The following is a 10,024-nucleotide window of genomic DNA, read 5'->3' on the forward strand; positions in this document are numbered from 1 at the left end:
CTAGCGGAGGTGTTAGAATCTCAACCTCCAGGGAAGCCGGTGGGTCTACTACTGGTGGTTGCGACTCAGCTGGTGCAGGCTCTGTCCTTGTTGGTATGGGACTAAGGGGCACAACCTCGGGAGATCTAAAAATTGATCCATGGATACTATTGGCCTGTTATGAGACAACTGCTGCTGGTTGTAGACAATAATCAGCTGCCCTCAGAATAGGCTCTGCAACATAGGAACTATAGGTTGTGCTTGTAGGCCATCTGGTTCCATGGTTGTTGTTGGAGTAGGTGGGTTGGATGATGAAGGGATGTCTTCAGCTCTTGTTCTCTTTCTTGAGGCCATCTATAAGAAAAGAATGTGAATCATTGGAAAGAAAATTAATTTAGAAGAAAGATAAAGGTCGCTTAGTGAAACAGCAATCGCTTAGCGAGTCTTCACAGAAAACACTATACCCGCTTGGCGCCTATAGATCCTGCTAAGCCTAAAACTTGTAGTAATGATGTGTGCTTAGCTGTCCCTGAGCCACGCTTAGCGGTATTACACAGTAAAATTTTCACCAATTCTACTAAGTTGTGGGAGCTTAGCAAAATGGGTCGCTTAGCTCAATCACTGCCGTAAAGAACTTCACTTGGCGCAAGGGTACTGGCTCAGTGCGCGGCTACCATGAAAAAAAAATAAATTCTAAGTTACTTGGCTTGGCGAATCAGCTTCGCTTAGCCACAATTACTTATGCAGAGGATGAATATCCATCCTCTACATATCCGATCGCTTAGCGCGACAAATGCGCTCAGCGAATTCTACCGGAAATGCATGTATGCAATGAGAATAGATGAACTTGCTAAGCGCTGAAGGCTCGCTGAGCGACCTCATTGCAAACTTCCAAAAAATAGCAGAAAACGCAATTCATATTCTTCTAAAATTGAGACCTCTAACAGGTAGATTACGCATGCAATGTTTCCAACATACCTAACAACAAACACCCTATATAGACATCCAAACTTAAGCTACTCCTACACATACTACAATCCTATAATTCCTAAAGTTAGTTTTAAAAGTTGTCTATCCTAAGGTTGAGCAAAATAACAAAGATAAGGATCATGAGGAACTAACTTGAATCGCTAATACAGTTGACCCAATGCAGATGCTGGATTAGATGAGAGAGAGAAGAAGAGATGATATGGTTTATGCAGAATTCTCCAGCTGTCTCTACACTCAGCACTTGTCATTGTGTTGAAGTTACACTTAACCAATGCTTTTTTGACGCTCCCGCTTAGCGAATGCTTTGCTAAGCGAGAGAGTCGTTTGGTTTTCCAAGGTCAGTTGCTCATCAGGGCTCGTGCTAAGTGGAAGATTCATTTCGGTTTCTCACTTTTTCTTCCCTCTCAGCAGTCCCGCGCTTAGCCAAATACTGTGTAAAAACAAGTAGAGAAAGCGTTGGTCTTCCTCATAGGTTCCTGATGGTAAAAAGTATGTTCTCTATTTAATAATGCTCATGTGTTCCTATGTTGTCTCCTGGACTGCTAGACCCCGATTCCTCATGATAGCCTAGCCTAGTCCTGATCAAGCCTCGTCCGCAGATCCCTCTTGTAAGACTAAACTCAACCAAGACCACATTTAGACACACATACACAACTAAGTTTTTGTACCCCGATCCCTCATGATAGCACAACAACTTAGTCCCGTACTACCAAAGACTTTCGAATCAGACCAGTTCCCACTGTTGAATGACCCTAACAAAGCATGCATCTACGTGATCAAGGTAAAACCACACTGGAATGAAAAGCAGATAGCATAGAGAACACACAAAATATCATTACATAGATAGAAATATATTTACATCGGGGACCTATAGGGAAGATCCAACAAAGGATTTAACTTTTCATAGTCTGGAAACCTCCTTTACAACAAAGAGAAGAACATGATGAAAGACTGCAAAAGCACAAGTGGTGAGGATGTCTCCTTCACCTCTAGGATCTCACAATCACTCACAAACTCATCTCAAGCTCTCAGAACGGCTTCCGCTTCGAACTTGCATCTTTGCAGATCTCCACACAGCAAAATCTCTCAGAACTCTTTGGAACTTGGAACTTTCTCTCTCTAGAACTTCCTAAACATGCAAAAGCTTCCAGCCCAGGCAAGAATCTCATGCATCCAGAGGCTTCTTCAAGAAAAATGCCAAACTCTCTTTGCAAATATGATTTTAGGCTTAAATAGGTGGCCTATTCATGCTCGTGCACTTAGCACACGTATGGACCGCTTAGCACGCATAAGTGGATTTTGGCTTAGCGCACTTGTTTCGCTTAGCAGATGAGCTGAAGCGGTGCGCTTCATGACCTGGAGCGGTGCGCTTAGCGAACTTGACAACTCATCTTCTTCAGGATTCTTCCTCACGCTTAGCCACTGAAGGTTGCGCTTAGCGAATTGTCGCTAAGCTAGCAGCTTGGCTTAGCAAAAGAGTGAAAAACAACATTTTGCCAAAGTTGTCGATTTAATCTGAAATTGAGAGAAATTGATTATTAAATGCACAAAACAAAAGTATAAATTATCTATTACCTATATTTAACAAAAAAGTACTTATAATATTACAAAACAACCATAAATTGGGAAAGTTTGATACAAAATACACATGTTTTATACATAAAACTTAGTCGTATTCATCGACTAACAAAAGGCTATGGGGAATCTGAATAAGGGCAAAGTTCTAGAGCTGCTAAGTATCAAGGGTTGGATCGCTTCCAATGAAACAATCCACCTATTTAAATGGAGGCTATAACCTTGATGGTGCTCAAAACTAGATACGGGAGATTGATAAAATCTTTCTAGTAATGGCGTGTCCAGAGGAGTAGAAGGTTGCTTTTGGTACATACACTCTGGTAGAAGAAGCTGAGTATTGGTGGGATGACACTCGCCAATGCTTGGAGGCTAAAGGTCAAGCTATGACCTGGGAAACCTTCAAGAGGGTATTTCTAGATAAATACTTTCCTAAAGATGTTAAGAACAACAAGGAGATGGAATTCCTAGAGCTCAAGCAAGGGAGCATGACTATGGCTGAATATGCAGCCAAGTTCAAAGAGCTGGTGAGGTACTTTCCTCATAACCAAGGAAAAGATGGTGAAAGCTCAAAATGTTTGAAGTTTCTAAATGGCTTGCGACCTGAGGTGAAGCAAGTTATAAACTATCAAGGTGTTCATTAGTTCCTAATATTAGTGAGCATGCCTGACCCCTCCTAAACAACATGGTAATCACCCAAACAATCAGAGGAATGCTGCAACGAGGTTTATTGGCGATAGTGGTAGCAAACCCACTACTTTCTCAACTTAGATAATTTGTTTCAAGTGTGGTAAGTCAGGGCACGTCTCCTCAAATTATGCTGATAAAGATATGACCTATTTGAACTACAGACAGAAGGGGCATATATAGAGAGATTGCCCATATCCCGAGAAGGAGTAGAATGGCAAGGGTTTGAATGACCAAACTGGACGTTCAAAGGCCATGGGAAGAGTCTTTACTCTTAATAGTGCTAAGGCTTCAAAATCCAAATATATAATCCTAGGTAAATGTTTCATGAGTGGGATTCCCTTACTTGCGCTATTTGATTCTGATGCAACTGATGCAATCCTACCCCCAAAAGGCATTGGATAGAAGACTCCAAGAAGATTGGGCCAAAGATGCAAGAGAAGGCCCTACGGTTCTCGTGAGCCTTAGGGTAGATTTTGGTCCCATGGGCTATGTATGAGGCCACTTATCTTTGTACATATTAGATTAAGGTTTCATTAATTTTGGTCCTTGTATTTAGGGCTCCATAATGTATGTAGGGTACCCTAGAAATATAGGATTTTTCAGCCCTTGTATTTTAGGGCACCTAGACTAGTTTTTGTATTAGAGGTAGTTTTGTAATTTCACATGCACTAAGTGAATATTTGATGTGTGTGGTTGGAAATAAATTTAATTGAATTGGTAGAAGCCCAATCCAATTAAATGTTAGAGGGGGAGGTGAGCATTTGCTTACTACACCCCATTGCCACATCATATAGTCACACTTTGTGCATGTCCTTCATGCTTTACATGCCTCATGACACCTAAGCATACTTAGTGGAGAATCTTGGAATTGATCTTGGATTAGTGGGCTGAACCATAACTAAAATTCACTAATCATAATTAGTTAAATATTGGCTCCAAAGTTTGGCTCCACAAATTCAATTTCAAATTCAAGTGAAATTTGAATTGAAATTCAAATTTCCCTCCAATTTTGTGTGACACTTAGGCTATAAATAGAGGTCATGTGTGTGCATTTTTTGGAACTTTGATCATTTGAATATTAAACTTCAGATTTTAGAGCTCTTTTAGAGCACAAAATTTTGTGCTCTTCTCTCCCCCTCCCTTCGTTCATCTCCTTCTTCCTCCAAGCTCTTATCCATGGCCTCCTATGATGGTGAGCTTCTTCTAGACACATCTTCTCCTTGAAGTGGCGTCTCCTCTCTCTCTTCCTTCTCCATTCTGCTGCCATTCATCTTCCAAGAAGCAAAGGAATCCATTGATGAAGAAGATCCTAGGCCTACAAGCTCCAATGGAGCTTACATCATGTGGTATCAAGAGCATCTTCATCTAGGTGATGTTCTTTTGCTTCCTCTATCTTTTTGTTCGGTGAATTCTCTTTAATTCCTTGTTCTTCATCTTATTCTCCATGTATATCCTCCATTGTCTTTTGGTTTTTACTGTAGATTAAAAAAAATAAACCGATTAAATCTTAGATCTACACTTGTTCTTGCATTTCTATGGTTCAAATTTTGTAGATCTACTCTTGAATCATGTTTTTGTGTTGATTTTAGGCTATATCATTTTTTCATTCATAGTATTCTTGTGCTGAACCTTAGATCTAAATTTTCTTCCAAAATATTGATTAGAAAAAAAAACACAAAAATCTAAGTGTAAATCACTTAATCCATGTTGTCTTAGAGTCATGTTTAGTCATAGTAATTGTCACATTATGTTCTAAGTTTGTGTTGAATTTTTATTTTGTTTATTGAATTCTAGATACATTTGTTCATGTATTCTTGTCATTCTTAGCCTATCTTTTGAATTTTGAGTCTAATTCATGCATGTTATTTAGTTCATAACATGTTCTAAATCAATTCCTAGAAGTAGTCTTGTTGTTGAACTCTATTTTTTTCAAGTTTCCTACATGATGCCTATGATGAAGTTAAGTTGTGGTTGGATTTGTGAATCAAATAAGTCTTAAGCTCTCTTGAATTTTGTTATTCAAGATAATTGAGCATAAGCAAACACAAATTGTAACTATCCTAGCCTTAAGCAACATAAACACTACTCTTGATTTCTAGGTTAAAATCGCTGGTGCTGGCAGCTTGAACATACGAACTTGTATAAATTACTGGGAATTGGCCACTACATTTTTTGAGCTGAAAGTTTTACTGAATTTTCTAGACATTTGGACCAAAATTATAAAAATAACCAAGCCATTTGGATTAAATTAAAAAATAAGAAAAATCGCACAAGTTGGCAGAAAAATCAGTGTCCAGGAAAAAAAAAGTGAAACGAAAGTGTGCTTGTTGTTTTGGCTCAAAATTTGTTCTATAATTGGTGCCTATTTTATACCAATCCTAGTTCTGAAATTTCAATTGAAAATTATTGTGAAAACAAGTGCCAAAACTAGAGGTTTCTTGAGTCTTTTTTTTAGTTTTTCTACTCTACTCTAGAGCAATTCTAGGTTTCTCTTTGAGTCCTAGCTTGCTTTTTTGTGCTTTTCATTGCTTTATGTTAGTGCTTAGCTCTACGGAGTTTTAAAAGATTGGCTAAGATTTTGTTAAAACATAAGCACTTAGACAATGAAGGAAAGCTGGAGTTGCTGCACATGATGTCCAACGTTATGTCAAGGAATAAGATCGGGCTGCACAATGCACAAGGCAAGATAAAATGTCAAATGAAGAATTGAAGTTGCAGGATCCACAATGTCGGATACAATGTCCTGACATCCTGCCCGAAAATACTGGAGTTGCTGCACAATGCATAAGTCAAGATAAAATGTCAAATGAAGCATTGAAGCTGCAGGATCCACGATGTCGGATACGATGTCCTGACATCTTGCCCGAAAATACTGGACACATAAATCTGTTATATCTTTAACAGATTATTGTGCAGTTAGCAAGAGATTAGATGATCTATCTTTAGGAACGAATTAAAAGATAATTAAAGTTCGAATTTCAAAGTAGAAGAGTTCGTTCAGGGATTAAAGATTAAAGATAAAAACTAAAAGATCAAACTGTATCTTTTAGATCTTTAAGTGCAGATTTTCAGGAAAATGATAGATCTCATCCAGCACAAGCAGTTGCAGCCCAGAAACGCACATTGCTATATAATCATGGAGGCTGCACGAGTTCTGTACCAAGTCCGGGATTGAAGAGTTATTTTGTGAGTTTGGGACTTGAGTGTTTTGTGAGCCACCTTGATGGTACCCTAACATCAAGTGTTGGACCTGAGTGTGTAGAGTTGATCTCTAGTGTGTAGAGTTGATCTCTAGTGTGTAGGGTTGATCCCTTTTGTTCAGAGTTGATCTCTGGTGTGTCTTTGATTTAATTGTAAACACGGGAGAGTGTTTGAGAGGGAGTGAGCGGGGTTTCTCATATCTAAGAGTGGCTCTTAGGTAGAGGTCGCACGGGTAGTGGTTAGGTGAGAAGGTTGTAAACAGTGGCTGTTAGACCTTGAACTAACACTATTTTAGTGGATTTCCTCCCTGGCTTGGTAGCCCCCAGATGTAGGTGAGGTTGCACCGAACTGGGTTAACAATTCTCTTGTGTTATTTACTTGTTTAATCTGTTCATACAGTCAAACACAATCTGCATGTTCTGAAGCGTGATGTCGTGACATCCTGTACGACATCTGTCCCCAGTATCAGAATTTCAATTGGTATCAGAGCGGGCACTCGAAATCACTGAGTGAGATCTAGGGAGATAAATTCTGATGAACATGGAGAAAGAAGGAGGACCAGTGAACAGACCACCAATTCTTGATGGAACCAACTATGAATACTGGAAAGCAAGAATGGTGGCCTTTCTCAAATCACTGGATAGCAGAACCTGGAAAGCTGTCATCAAAGGCTGGGAACATCCCAAGATGCAGGACACAGAAGGAAAGCCCACTGATGAATTGAAGCCAGAAGAAGACTGGACAAAAGAAGAAGACGAATTGGCACTTGGAAACTCCAAAGCTTTGAATGCTCTATTCAATGGAGTTGACAAGAATATCTTCAGACTGATCAACACATGCACAGTGGCCAAAGATGCATGGGAGATCCTGAAAACCACTCATGAAGGAACCTCCAAAGTGAAGATGTCCAGATTGCAACTCTTGGCTACAAAATTCGAAAATCTGAAGATGAAGGAGGAAGAATGTATTCATGACTTCCACATGAACATTCTTGAAATTGCCAATGCTTGCACTGCCTTGGGAGAGAGAATGACAGATGAAAAGCTGGTGAGAAAGATCCTCAGATCCTTGCCTAAGAGATTTGACATGAAAGTCACTGCAATAGAAGAGGCCCAAGACATTTGCAACATGAGAGTAGATGAACTCATTGGTTCCCTTCAAACCTTTGAGCTAGGACTCTCGGATAGGGCTGAAAAGAAGAGCAAGAATCTGGCTTTCGTGTCCAATGATGAAGGAGAAGAAGATGAGTATGACCTGGACACTGATGAAGGTCTGACTAACGCAGTTGTGCTCCTTGGAAAACAGTTCAACAAAGTGATGAACAGAATGGACAGGAGGCAGAAACCACATGTCCGGAACATCCCTTTCGACATCAGGAAAGGTAGTGAATACCAGAAAAGGTCAGATGAAAAGCCCAGTCACAGCAAAGGAATTCAATGCCGTGGGTGTGAAGGCTTTGGACACATCAAAGCTGAATGTCCCACTCATCTCAAGAAGCAGAGGAAAGGACTTTCTGTAAGTCGGTCTGATGATACAGAGAGTGAACAAGAAAGTGATTCTGACAGAGATGTGAATGCACTCACTGGGAGATTTGACTCTGCTGAAGATAGTGATACAGATAGTGAAATCACTTTTGATGAGCTTGCTACATCCTATAGAGAACTATGCATCAGAAGTGAGAAGATTCTTCAGCAAGAAGCACAACTGAAGAAGGTCATTGCAAATCTGGAGGCTGAGAAGGAGGCACATGAAGAGGAAATCTCTGAACTTAAAGGAGAAATTGGCTTTCTGAATTCTAAACTGGAAAATATGACAAAGTCAATAAAGATGCTGAATAAAGGCTCAGATGTGCTTGATGAGGTGCTACAGCTTGGGAAGAATGTTGGAAACCAGATAGGACTTGGATATAATCATAAGTCTGCTGGCAGAGCAACCATGACAGAATTTGTTCCTGCCAAAAACAGCACTGGAGCCACGATGTCACAACATCGGTCTCGACATCATGGAACGCAGCAGAAAAAGAGTAAAAGAAGTAAAAGAAAGAAGTGGAGGTGTCACTACTGTGGCAAGTATGGTCACATAAAGCCCTTTTGCTATCATCTACATGGCCATCCACATCATGGAACTCAAAGTAGCAGCAGCAGAATGAAGATGATGTGGGTTCCAAAACACAAGATTGTCAGTCTTGTTGTTCATACTTCACTTAGAGCATCAGCTAAGGAAGATTGGTACCTAGATAGCGGCTGTTCCAGACACATGACAGGAGTTAAAGAATTCCTGGTGAACATTGAACCTTGCTCCACTAGCTATGTGACATTTGGAGATGGCTCTAAAGGAAAGATCACTGGAATGGGAAAGCTAGTCCATGATGGACTTCCTAGTCTGGACAAAGTACTGCTGGTGAAGGGACTGACTGCAAACTTGATCAGCATCAGTCAGCTGTGTGATGAAGGATTCAATGTAAACTTCACAAAGTCAGAATGCTTGGTGACAAATGAGAAGAGTGAAGTTCTAATGAAGGGCAGCAGATCAAAGGACAACTGTTACCTATGGACACCTCAAGAAACCAGTTACTCCTCCACATGTCTATCCTCCAAAGAAGATGAAGTCAGAATATGGCATCAAAGATTTGAACATCTGCACTTAAGAGGCATGAAGAAAATCATTGACAAAGGTGCTGTTAGAGGCATTCCCAATCTGAAAATAGAAGAAGGCAGAATCTGTGGTGAATGTCAGATTGGAAAGCAAGTCAAGATGTCCCACCAGAAGCTTCAACATCAGACCACTTCCAGGGTGCTGGAACTACTTCACATGGATTTGATGGGGCCTATGCAAGTTGAAAGCCTTGGAGGAAAGAGGTATGCCTATGTTGTTGTGGATGATTTCTCCAGATTTACCTGGGTCAACTTTATCAGAGAGAAATCAGACACCTTTGAAGTATTCAAGGAGTTGAGTCTAAGACTTCAAAGAGAAAAGGACTGTGTCATCAAGAGAATCAGGAGTGACCATGGCAGAGAGTTTGAAAACAGCAGGTTCACTGAATTCTGCACATCTGAAGGCATCACTCATGAGTTCTCTGCAGCCATTACACCACAACAGAATGGCATAGTTGAAAGGAAAAACAGGACTTTGCAAGAGGCTGCTAGGGTCATGCTTCATGCCAAAGAACTTCCCTATAATCTCTGGGCTGAAGCCATGAACACAGCATGCTACATCCACAACAGAGTCACACTTAGAAGAGGGACTCCAACCACTCTGTATGAAATCTGGAAAGGGAGGAAGCCAACGGTTAAGCACTTCCACATCTTTGGAAGTCCATGTTACATTTTGGCAGATAGAGAGCAAAGGAGAAAGATGGATCCCAAGAGTGATGCAGGGATATTCCTGGGATACTCTACAAACAGCAGAGCATATAGAGTATTCAACTCCAGAACCAGAACTGTGATGGAATCCATCAATGTGGTTGTTGATGATCTAACTCCAGCAAGAAGGAAGGATGTCGAAGAAGATGTCAGAACATCGGGAGACAATGTAGCAGATACAGCTAAAAGTGCAGAAAATACAGAAAACTCTGATTCTGCTACAGATGAAC

Source organism: Glycine max, chromosome 4, assembly GCF_000004515.6.
Source record: "Glycine max cultivar Williams 82 chromosome 4, Glycine_max_v4.0, whole genome shotgun sequence".
Lineage (NCBI taxonomy): Eukaryota > Viridiplantae > Streptophyta > Magnoliopsida > Fabales > Fabaceae > Glycine > Glycine max.